At 45.0% G+C, this 12,582-nt stretch overlaps 1 protein-coding gene across 6 annotated transcripts in view; it reads right to left on the bottom strand.

Annotated features, from left to right (window-relative positions):
* LOC125770351 (semaphorin-1A) overlaps positions 1-12,582 on the bottom strand; it is a 90,131-nt gene that overhangs the window by 24,670 nt on the left and 52,879 nt on the right. The window contains exon 1 of one of the 6 annotated variants that reach the window (XM_049439818.1): positions 3,901-8,162. The exons of 3 other annotated variants lie outside the window; for them this stretch is intronic. The gene's annotated coding sequence lies outside the window, so the exon portion shown is untranslated. 2 more of the 6 variants (XM_049439820.1, XM_049439817.1) reach the window with 2 other exon arrangements.

Genomic DNA, 12,582 nt, shown 5'->3' with positions numbered 1-12,582 from the left:
GTGCCCGTAACACGATACGTTTGTCGCGTGCGTACACTTAAGCCGTGCATCAATCGTGCATCCGAAAATGCAACCATTTTGAAGGAATGGTGGGGACGCGGAATGAAGGAAAAACAAAGAGACAGAACGCATCATTTCCGGAAGGCTGCAGGGGTGCAAGGATGAATCTTTTTTTTCCGCTGCTGAGAGCGAACGGAGACAGTGCTCTGGGTCGTTTTTGGGGTGAAGATGTTCGTCATGATGATTATTATTATTGTTGTGTTTTAGGAGGGTTGCGCATATGTCTCGCACGCGCTAAGCTGATCAATCATTCTGATCCTGCTGGCTGCTGTGGGATTGTTTTGAGCAAGTAGTCTGCAAGAGATAGAATTACCACAATATGGTGTGGAAGAAGATTTTATTTGAAGATTTATGCTTTCATATTTACACCAGTGTAAACAAAAAACAATCACCGAAAGCAAAATAAATCATGTTTTTAATATTCAGTTACTGTGCACAAAACGTTAAATCGGATTATCTTTCGCTTAAATTATAACAGATAATGTGCAAATATAACGATTTTGTCTCATTAACATTTCATCGCATCGCGAATGTCACTGGACGTATTAAAAACGTGTACCAGCACAATAAAAGCAAAATCTCATTTTAACCTGTCTGTCGCAAATGATTAAGAAGCCGGAACCAGAATAAAAAGGCTTGTGTGGAACATTCCACGAGTTTATGGGTGCTATAAAATTATGAATATAATCGTAAAAAAAAAGATTGTTCTTCTTAGCATCGGTTGAAAGATGCTTACCGTACGAAGAAGCTTTACAAAAAGACATTAGGCATAATAGCTTCTAGGCACCCAATAAAATGCTTCCTACTCAAACCGTACCAGCTCGTGTCTGGGTCGACATGTACGACGGACGGAATTATATATTAAACGCGTACACACGCACCAGGATTAGAACGTTCCGATGAATGATTCGCATTCCGCTACATTTTACGACGTTCCGTGAAGCAGAACGTACTGCAAATGTCAAACGCGAAACAAACCGTACCAATTTTGAGCACCGCCGAAGAGGATTTTGCACCGTTCCGCCACTTGGTGTGGATGAATATGAAATATTGATTGACTCATTAAAATCTCATTCCACATAGACGTCCACCAACCTCAACAAATAATAACACCCCGAGCCCGGCCACTCTGCTGTCATATTCACTTAATGATGTCAATCACAAGCACCAGTAACCGCGAATGGTTTCGATCGCTATCCACAGCCAATGTGCTGATCGCCTTTTTACAAATTGACCACTTTGGTGTGGTTCCACCCCCGAGCGCCTGATGGCACTGGAGCGGAAAGAGACGATAATCCGCACTCACGACTGAAGGTGTCCATCGTGAGAAATCGCTTCATCAAAAAAAACTGGCCAAGAAAAACGATCGAAAAACAAAAATTAATTGCACAAACTGGAGCATGTCTAATGTGCGGAAAAACGTGTCCCACACAACCGCCAAGATGTCTGCCGCGAATGAGCGGTTTTTTTTTTTGTTGTTGCGGCTCACCGCGTACATTTGTGTGACGGTCGGAAATGAAGAAGTCACCGTAATTGAATTGACTAGCCAACTGGGACGATGGAAATTTTTTTCGGTGACCGCAATTTCGCGAGAAGCTGCACAGTCAATCGTGCATCGTGACAATTGTTCTAATTTTCACCACTTCCGTACCGGCGTGATCTCGATCGGTTCATCAATCCGATACGCGCATTGTTCCGTAAATGAGGTTCCAGTTTTCGTATTCGTGACAAACTGAAATCTCTCCCAACGCAAAAACCAAAAAAAAAGCGAATGTGCGCAAATCGGTGTCCCTTTGCTTTTGGTACTTTCCGTCGGCATTACATCTTCCTACTTAAACCTTCTTTCCTGTGTGGTACGCATTCCTTCGCAACAAGCGTGGTCGCTTGAAGTTTGTAAACTCAATTAAATTAGCCGCACATTAACGCAACACGCCGCCACACGACATTGTTCTGAAGTTATCCGGTGGCGTCCCATGAACCCGGGGCACGATTTTCGCTTATCGTTCAAATTATTCTATTGACACTCGAGGCGAGTTGTGGCCCAACTTACAGAGCAGAAGCAGCGCCAAAGTGTAGCAAGTGTTACGCTAGGGTCACTTCACTGTCACACTCAAGTTTACACCGCGTTCTTCAACCATTATCCGGGAAGGAGAGTGAGATGCAACCTTGCCCCTAGGATAAAACGGTTATCAATCACCTCGAGTAACGAACTCTACGATTTATACACATACGCACTCACACTAAGGCCGATCACGGTACGATCACGAAATTGTAGAAGGTCAACGGCTGCGTATCTACAGAAAACCACTCTAGATATCTTGCGTTTATTTTCAACCTCACTCGAAAAGATATCACTGAGGACGTGTCATGCGATTTCTCTCAACACCGAGAATGGTTTTCTTAACGCTTAGAACAACACACTCACTTCCAATACGATCACTTCCATTGTCAACTGTCAAACGCGTACTGACGCGAGGGTAAGTAAACACACGCTATAGTCGCACAGGCTACTAGCGTCGCCCAACTCCTCTCCCACTTGTAGATATACCAACAATCGTTGAAGTGCGCGCAAATTAAAACTCCACATGCACTTGGGTGGATGGATTGCTCAGTGTGAAACGCACACGTTACACCAACTCACTGCAAAATCGGTGGGGGTGGATGTCTTTTAGAAGTCCAAGCGATCAACAACAACAAAAACAGAACGGCAACTCTTAGAAGTTAGCTGGTGCATTAGACCCGTCGCTCCCGAAGCACACACCAAGAACTTCTCCAGACTATGTGGCGCGACTACGCCGTTACGCGACTAGCTCTTGCACGGGACACTTGTGTGGGTTGTAGCGTCCGAAGGCGATTGTGTATAAATCTGCACCTTCGTACGCCTTCGATCATGCCACTTATCTCATCGGAAACCGATCAACCCGCCTCGTCTAAAGCGCAGCTGCAAGCTGCCCCGAGGAGACTTTAAAAAAAGTGTGTTTATGAAAGAAACTCCTAACGCTAACGTTTACACACACCAAGATTTAATAGAAAAAGAAGGGAGGATTAGGTGTACTGATTAGTTTATGCACATTGCCTTGATCTCTGTGTGCAGTGCGTCATGTACTCACGATTTTATCGTTTTAGTAACTTGTGTAAATGCTAAGACAAATCCACGGATCCTACAAAGAAACACGGAAGAACGAAGCTTCTGAAACTGTAAAATACGCATTTCCATTCAGAATTAAATTGAGCTGACATAAATCTTCAACCACCCCCCATACACCATCGAAGAAGTTTAACAATGTCCAAAATATCATGTAATCTTTCATGCCATTCTATCGGTTCCGGCACACCGATTATGACCATAAATAGTAGTCTCGATAAAATATGCAAACTAATTCATATGCGCAAACGAACCGGCGGAGATGCTGAGAACCACCAATTCTGGGTCTCATCCAATGTTGCTGATTAGTCTTGCGATTTATAGAGGCTTTCTGGTTTTTTTATAATTTTTTTCCGCTTTCAGCTATCATTCATCATGCATGAACATATCGAGGTTCAACACCTGCAGGTTGTGGTCTACACGACCGAGTCTCACAGCATACGTGCCTCTGTTTTCCACTGTTCAATTCATTCATTTTTCACCATTTCTCCGCAAGAAGGTGTATCCAGCCAATCGTTTCATATCAGATTTCGCACTAAACAACTAAATGGACATTGGCTCACCCTCGTTTCATGAGATTTCTACCCGTTTCATGTGATAATTGGGTGTTCCTATTACAACCAACCGCAAACCTACTATCTTCGCGTATGCTAAACTCTGAACATTAGATCGCTTGTCAACAAATTATATCTCACCTCGAAATGCAAAGAAAAATACCCATACACGGGTGGCCTCCCTCCACCGAAGCAGCGACAAGGGTAACAGGTTTCACTATAGTCGAACCGTAGTTTACTTCAAGCCCTGCCGGCACAGTACTGTGATTAAATCGCGAACATTAACTACACTCCTGGCTGCTGCAGAATCTCCAACCATGTCAGGTTCTAGCGCAATAAATTACCACACTAAACGTAGCAGCACGGTCACGTTCGTCCCGATGTGGTGAGGATGGCAAAAAAGGACCAGTACTGGAGCACCTGCCACACATCACTTGTCGCTCTTGTTGGGTACATTCTGACCACTCACTATTCCAACGTGCCACATTCCATGCCCGTCAAGCTGAGTGCATACACTTTACCCATACGCGCTACGTGCACCTTATGGAACTGTTGGAGGGTGGGTTTTTTGTAGTTAAACGACTTCACCAAAGAGGGGGTTTAATGTGGCTTTTAATCAAGCATCTCATGCCGCATACAATCAGCCAATAAGCGATGCAATTATTCACCAATCAAGCATCAGGAACCGGGACACCATCCACTCCACTCGCGACTATCGATCAGCATCAACTGACGACGAACAGAGGTCTCTGAAGTGGAGAGCCTGAACTCGAACGAGACATTTTGTCACCAGCCCAAACGATGGAAATATCTCTCAGCCGGTCTAAAGTGCCTCCACCATACCCTAATCAGCACTCGATGATCGATGGGGGAGGTGATGTAACATGCCTAGATTGATCTAACCTGTAGCAGTGATTCGAATCAGTAATTAGTTACTGAGGTTTATATGCCGTAGGTTTCTCCTCCAGATTGAAAACAAGTAAAACAAAAGCTAACAACAACTCGTGGGCAAAACCTACTTCCTACTTCGGCACACAAAACCTGAATCCACCAATGAGAGGCTCGCGAATGACGCATCGCTAAAATCGGGATCAATTCTTCCCACAGCGCAATCCATCTTAAGCCTTCTATTCCGCGTCACTTTGACATGCGGTGTTCGGTGTACAAAATTCATCATCGGCAAATCCGGCCTCTGTCGGTGCAAAGAGGTAGCCACCATGGCGACACCGTCCCGAACGCACTAATCCAGACCTTCGTATGCGCTGCGAGTCCCACAGAACACTTACCATCTAACGTCGAAAAGTACCGCGGAGACACCGTGTCTGGCTCGACATGCTTACTGCGCAAAACTGTCAGACCGCGCATATCAAGCGAGCGGGTTTCAGATGATGCTGAAAGACAAAAGATCAACCTGTCGTCCAATAAAAGGAACTTACCGCGCAAGATCGCGCGCGTTGCTAAACACGCCGGGTGACTCGAAAGGTGCCTTCATTTGCAAACCGAATCCCGCGGAACGTTCTAATGGATGGGGACCGCACCAAAAGGGGAAGGGATGCGAAACGTTTGTATGAATAATTTATTACGGAGGTTACCAAAACACCCGCAAAGGTCCGGTTTGGCCGGTTTTGGATCCCAAGAGAACACGACGATACGCAAGACGTTTCCTTCCCATTAAGCGACGCTTAAGATTACTGCGGATACAAGAAAATAGCCTGAGAAGCGGCTTGAAGTATCTCACCCCGAAAAAAAAAGCGAATATTCAAAACATCAACAGCAACACCTCATCATAACCTGATCCAAGCTTCTACGAGGGGCCACTGGGACAGCAAAAAAAAATGATGGCGGAACAATAGAAAAAATAAACAAATTCAATACAGCACAATAGTACACCGCTGAGCTTTATGATGGATTAATTGGTGCCTCTAAGTTCTTGGACGAAGGTGCTTCATGAGCACGCCTTACAGAGCGGAAGAGTCAAAGTCGATTCAGTTTCCTCTATTTCCAAAAGACCTACCGCTCTGCCGATGACGCTGTGAAATACACCGATCTAATATTGTTCTGTCCGAAAAAAAACTGATTCCAAGTGGAGCTGCAACGCACGCACATTCCCTTCTTCAATTGTGTTTACTTGATTGATTGATGTGACCGCGTCAGTTTGATTATTTAACGTGCTAGCGTATTTATTTCCACTCTACCTGTTCTGCGTCATATATTTCTTCCACCAGGCTGCATGTTTTGATTTTCATGAGAATGAGTGCGAGTGGCATTGCTTTCGTTTTCGACGTTTATTTTACGACATTAATTCCAATTGGAGTCCTCCCGCCTTCCCCGTGCGTACCATGGGATGCTGTCAAAAATTTGACGATTACTGTGTGACTTAGCCGGAGCACCAACAATGGTAACCAAGAAGGTCTAAGCATTTTATTGAACATGGTTGCGTGAAGAAATATATGTTTTTCTCTCCGTTGTTTTGTTAGCCTCCAAAACATCACCTGCTTAGTCTTTTGACCCGCGTTCGACAGCAGCTGATTTCAATCAGCAATTAACCTTCGATACAGGTGACGGGGATGTTGGGATGCCTTTAACTCTCATGGGATGCATTGTGCAGGCTGCGACACCGTTCCAACCGCAGGAGTGTACCATCTCTTTGTAAAGGGTATATCATTAACCTACACACAGGGCTTCAACGGCGAAACAGGTACATTGGCATCTTTCGATGTTTGCAAGATGATTACGATTGCAGCACGCTCGCATCGTCCTTTTTGCTGCGTCAACATCGAAAAAAACAACAACAACATCGACACACTGCCGGCGACTTCATGTCTGGCGGAGGTCCGAGGTCTTTAAGAATGGAATGTACGCTAAGGTGCCAACGTGACCCTCATATCCGACTGGCTTTAATGACCGGCAGCATTACCCAACACCTCGAACCGGGCGCAAACGCGTGCTGTCGATGTAAATCATTGCGCCCCGGTCAATACGGGTAACCTTCGCCGCAGAGATATTCGGAATGTGAACCCCAAACCCAAAGGGGAGTTGTAGTACGAGCAGAAAAAAAAGTCCAAAAACCACTACAAAACTATTCATTAAACTCTTTTGTCGTAACCTTCCTGCTGGATGCGTAGATATTGTGTGCCACAAGGAAGGTCAGTTTCTTGGGCACTTTAACGGCATGAATACTGTTTGGTCGGTGAAGGGATTCTCATCATCGTTCTGAAATCAAGTGCTATAAATCACACTTTTACCAAGGATTTTTCTCTACACCCAACAACATTTCCTTTCGATGAGAAAACAATATCTCAACAATTCCCGTGTACTAGTTGAGAGTGAGTTCTTAAACCCAATAAGGGCCGCCCCCCACAACAACAAGCGGTGTAGGTCACATCGTTTTGCATCTAATCAACGCTCTTAAAACCCACCAGAGCCGACAGGAAACCGTATTTAACCGACAATTAACATTCGCCAACCTACTGTCATCTCCCGATTCTCGGCACGGCCTGCACATATCAATCTTTTGCATTCTTAAACGGACAGCTCAGGTGCAGCGTTGCGAGAAGAGGCTAATTGTTGAGGCACAGAATGCACTAGACACGATTGTTTATGATTCAGCATCAATCAGCGGAACCGAAGGCTTAACAAACCATCCTTCAACACGATGAATTCCAGCGTTCGAAGGACACAGCTTAGCTGTATTTACCTTGAATAATATTGCCGCGCATGCGTACCCGCATAAAATAGGCGATTTAGCTTGATGGACGATTTTGTAGTTTTGAATTTAAGATTTATCTCTCTCTCTCTGGGACACACCGAAATCTAAAGCCGGGACGGGTCGTTTTGTACATCGCTCACGTAAACCTGCGGACCAACGAAACCAGTCCCAGGCTATCTGGAACCGGTCTTTCTACATTCAAAATCTATGGGAGCTCGCGCTGTTTTGTGGTAAGTGCTAAGGCTCCCAGGGAGGGAAAAAAACCATCGTCACCTCACCGATAGACGTTGATTCAAAAAGTCACTCTTCACAGCTGGACGAACCGCGTACTAAAACCCCGAGAATAGGCCGATCTAGAGCGCTTGTTCCTGAACGATCGCTCCACTTTCTACGTTTGCGATGTCAGCATGACAGCGAATAACTGAAACCGGATCGGTTAATGGTGCAGTGCGGCAACGCGGCATCTTCTAGCAATATAAGCTAAACCCGATACATTTCCTATAATTAAGATAAATTGTCCAGCTCGGGCAGGCAACACAGGCATCGGGATTAGTATTATCATACGAACAAACACCAACACCCGATACAATGTCGCACCGATCGCAACGTTTCGCGCGATCGCGACATGTCAAACCTATCAAACGACGATGAGATGTTCGACCCGATTCATGTTTAGCGATAAATATTTATGAGCGGCCAGGAGAATAACAAAAATCTGTTTTCTCCTCGCAGTGCCAACCTCGCAGTGCTCCTTGACTGCACCAACCGGGTAGTTGATTGGATGGGTCGGTCGATAGACGGACTCGAAATAAAGTCATTGAGAGCGATTGATTACGCGGCACACGCTAGCACACCCGATAGAGGAGTGGCCGCGTTGGAGAAACTTCTTCGATTACTGTGGATGAGAATCGGAATGGAATGATGTAGAAAATACGACAAACAGCAAAGGCAGAGAAAGAAAAAAAAATACGTAAATTATAACCACACTACAAACACGCCAAACTCGCCGATCATCGTCGAGGAACTGGCTTGATCAAAACTGATGATCTCGTACGGTCCGACCGGCAATCGCCGGTTACGGTGATTAAAGCCTGCTATGGCCGAACGAGCGCAGAGATGAATGGTGGACAATTTTTCTTCACCGGTACATGCTGTCCGTCATTAGATTTCTCGCTGTGACATATTTCCTCCTTCACCGTCCGGTTTTACATTCGCACATAAACTGGGTGCGGATATGTTGTTTTTTTCCCGCCTGCCCGTCATCTGATCCATACGTACGTCGGGTCGGGTATTGGTCGCATTTTATTTTTCTCGTCTTGTTTTTGCGCACTCAACAGAAACCGAACGCGGTCGAACGCATCGATCAACGCTCACTCGTGCGCGTTGATCTGCCACTTCCGGTCCCGGTACGGTTCTCCATGCACCGCCAGACAGCGAGTCGTCAACGTTTTGGTGCTACACACCGATCACATTCTGCACGCTGCAGTGTGGAGAGCAATCATTCGCCTGTTCGGGAAACATTCGAGTGTTTTTGGAAGAGGTTATGTTTTGCTCATTTAGTGGCTCTTTCGCATCTCGTAACAATGTTGTTTATACATTCGTTGTTGGTTTTTTTTTTTCAACATTTGCTCGTTAAATCCAATATTGCTTTAGCGTGCCCCCAGTCAAGGGCAATCCGCGTTGATCGTGAAAACAGCACACGCATAACCCGTTCTACTAACAGACAGCAGAGCAGGGGTTTTCGAAAGTATATAAATCGTTTCCGCACAAACAGTAAGTAGCCTTCGCTTATCAAAATTGACATTAAATAAATTGTTCCTCTCAAACATTTCCGATGAACGTGAGCTCACGTACGCAAAAACCAATCGATTCCGTCTGATTGAATAAGGTCAAATCATATTAAATTAATCACAATTTCAATACTGCTAAACCATCGATCGTAACCAATCAAATTCTGATAGCTAGACAAAATTATACTGAAGGCTTCGAAATATGTTCTCCCCTTTTTAATTTGCGAGAAAAAAGAGGGGTCTAGCATAATTTATTGCTTGTTTATGTTGATCCTCACATGTGCCAAAAATACACATTTCGCTTTCCCCGGGTTATGCAAAAAATCTTTACGTCCTCTCACTGATAAAGGGGATCCCCACGTCAAACATTTGGAACGCATCATGTTTGACGGTGTTAAATAAATTCAAACTAAACACACATGTGTTTCTTTCACACATGTACTTGCGGCCCGGTTGTGCCATCATTTCGCCGAACAGCAATTCGCAAAATTTGTTGCTCCTTTGGTGTTGTGTTCAACAAAAGGGGTGAGAATCGCAAAGAAAAAAAAATTTCCACAAGCTTACACCGTCGTAGCAAAAGAAAAAAAAACAGAACACAAAACTTTACGCCTCGCATATCGTTCCCGGGTACGGGGCGAAACGATAAACATCAACCATCTTGACGTGCAGACCGGCACACACCAAAGCACTGCTCGAAAGCAACAAAACCCACACTGGACATGTGAATTTTCGGAGCTGCAGTGTATACTATTTTGCGGATATAGCGTACGGTAGCCGAAAAAGGGGCCGTATTCGGAAGATATCGTATGGATATCACCCTGTCACAGCCGTACAATATGCCCCGATATGTCAAATACCCTGGCAGCTTCAAACGGTCACATGAGTTCCCGGGTATCGGGAGAAGCACCAACAGAAAACGTATTAAATTTCATCGTCAACTTGAAGCAGGTTTTGTAGGCATCACCATCATTATTATTATCACGAATATTGGCAGGGCTTTTGGGTATCGGATGGCAACACACACGGTAGCGATACGTAGAGTCTCTCCCAAATTGCCTATCCAATTACGTCAGCATGGAAGCGGTATTGGGTTTTCCGTATCCGCAAACTAAAGTGCAGTTTGACATATGTGTCAAGTGAACGCTTTCTCACGTGACCGTAATGTGAAAGTGCATCTGCAACGTAAACATCTAAACACCGGCATCCGTAAACCCACTGACAATGACCTACCCTTAACACAAACCGTAGTATCATAGGGTACACTCTGCAATAATTTCACCCCGTTTTACAAAATCGGTCCGAAACTATGCTCTGCTCAGAATTGGACGTATGCATTTTCTGACACATGTCTTCAAGGTAACACACGATCTCTGTTTTGCATGAAAATTGCATCCCTTTTGACCACGAAACCATTTCGCTGAGCGCATCTTTGCCATTTCGTCTAAGTGTGAGGTCTTGTTATTCGCGTCGCTGCGATGTAAATGTCGACAATTACGCAAATGTCACCTTACGGCGGAATGGTCCCATGTGAACGGTACTTAGCGCCAAGGTTTGCTATTGCTGACAAGCGGGTACAGTTGGGAAAATCCAATTTCGTCACTGAATTATATTTTCCAATTTATTTTTCATTCTATATAAAGCCGTAAAAATAATGGCTGTCGAAGTAGAATGAAGCTAAATAAAGAAATCTTGAAAAGAAGAAAGCAAACAACGCGCGTTTCAACCTCTGGAGGACATCATTCATCAAGCAGGACAATCCACATTACACGACCTGTAAAATCCCAGTCTTTCCCCCCTGGTTCCCGCGTTCCAGAAGCTGCACGAAAACAATTTTCACCGTGGGATACGCCCCAAAAGAAAGGAGCTAAAGGCATCATCGAAGCAGAAGCTGTCGGCTGTTGGATGATGATGATGATGTTGTATCGATGGGTAGTAGCTCGGTTGTACGGTCACTGGCTCACCAGTTCACCGGTTTTCCCTCGAGGCACCTGACCATCCGCTTACACATTCCATCATAAACTATTACAAAAAAACACACGCCAACTTGCGTGCTGAGATGCGAAGAAGTAATTAAACAATCGACTCTTGGTCGTCGAACCACCGCGAAATTGAGTCGCTCCTTTCGTTGAGCGAAGTTAAAGGAAAGCAACGCAGCAAAATTACTATCAGCTTTCGCCGGTCAACCACAGCTCGCGAAATATTTGCGCGAAAGAAATTAACAGCCGAACACGGTGCCACGGTAGAGGCTTCACACGCTGTGTTACGGTGGAATATACGGTGGCATGGAAAGCACCGACTCATTGCCGCCAAAGGAGTTGTTTTTTTCCTTCTCCAACTGGAAAGGAATTTATCCGCCATTGGTTGAATAGTTGCAACAGCAAATTCTACGCGCACACATGCACTGATAGATTATTCCAGTTTAGGTGTCGAAATGGGTCAAGATTATCGGGATGGTTGTAACATAACGGGCGCACCATTAGACGACATGTTTGAGGAAAAGGACTTGATGGCGGCAAAGAAAAAAGAGTTTGATCCAGTTACCGAACACCAACAGTCTATCTGAAGCGGTACAGGGAAGCAGCAATAATTTAATCAGAAAGACGTTAAGTGCTGTGTCCGTAAACTTGCGCATCATTTTTCTTATCTACCTTGTGGTCAACAATTACTGATGCAAATCCTGAACGCCGCTTAGTTTCTTTGGTTATTATTTTATTCCCACCGAAAACCTCCGTTACCATAATTGCGATCGATCCTGACTTCCTGTTTATTCCCGCTTCCGGTTTACCGGTGCAGTGTTGCGTACAGGGTGCACTTTCGCAAACATTCCCTCGCGGGATGGAGAGTCCCGAAACACCGTACAATTATACGTTATATGAATTTACATAAATGTGCCCATATTATCCACGACCTATACCGCCCATTCATCAATCTTTCTCTACTACTCCAATTGCGTATTCATCGTAAGCTCTACGGTCAAACTACGTTCCCACATACACACATCGATGCAATTCCCGGGGAGGAGGGAAAGCTAAAGACACATAAATTAAACTCTTGTACGGTAACTTCCAAAGCGCAAGCGACCTCTCAAGACCTGAACGCGCTGGACAACTTCACAGCCGAACGTGATTGGCCTCCCGTACTTCCAATAGGCTAAAGAAGGTGATTGCAGCAATGGTGCAGTGTAATTGCACCTTGCAACAAAAACCTGACGCTGATTTCTTGTTTCCTTTTGCCCACGAAGTTCCGCACAGGGCACGTAATGTCGCGCCCGCAAGTTAAAGCCTCCCCACGTAGGAAACCTACTTACCGGGGCCGGTTATGCCT

Source organism: Anopheles funestus, chromosome 3RL (genome assembly GCF_943734845.2).
Source record: "Anopheles funestus chromosome 3RL, idAnoFuneDA-416_04, whole genome shotgun sequence".
NCBI lineage: Eukaryota > Metazoa > Arthropoda > Insecta > Diptera > Culicidae > Anopheles > Anopheles funestus.
The sequence above is the reverse complement of the archived record's forward strand: the minus strand, read 5'-3'. Positions and strand labels throughout refer to the sequence as shown.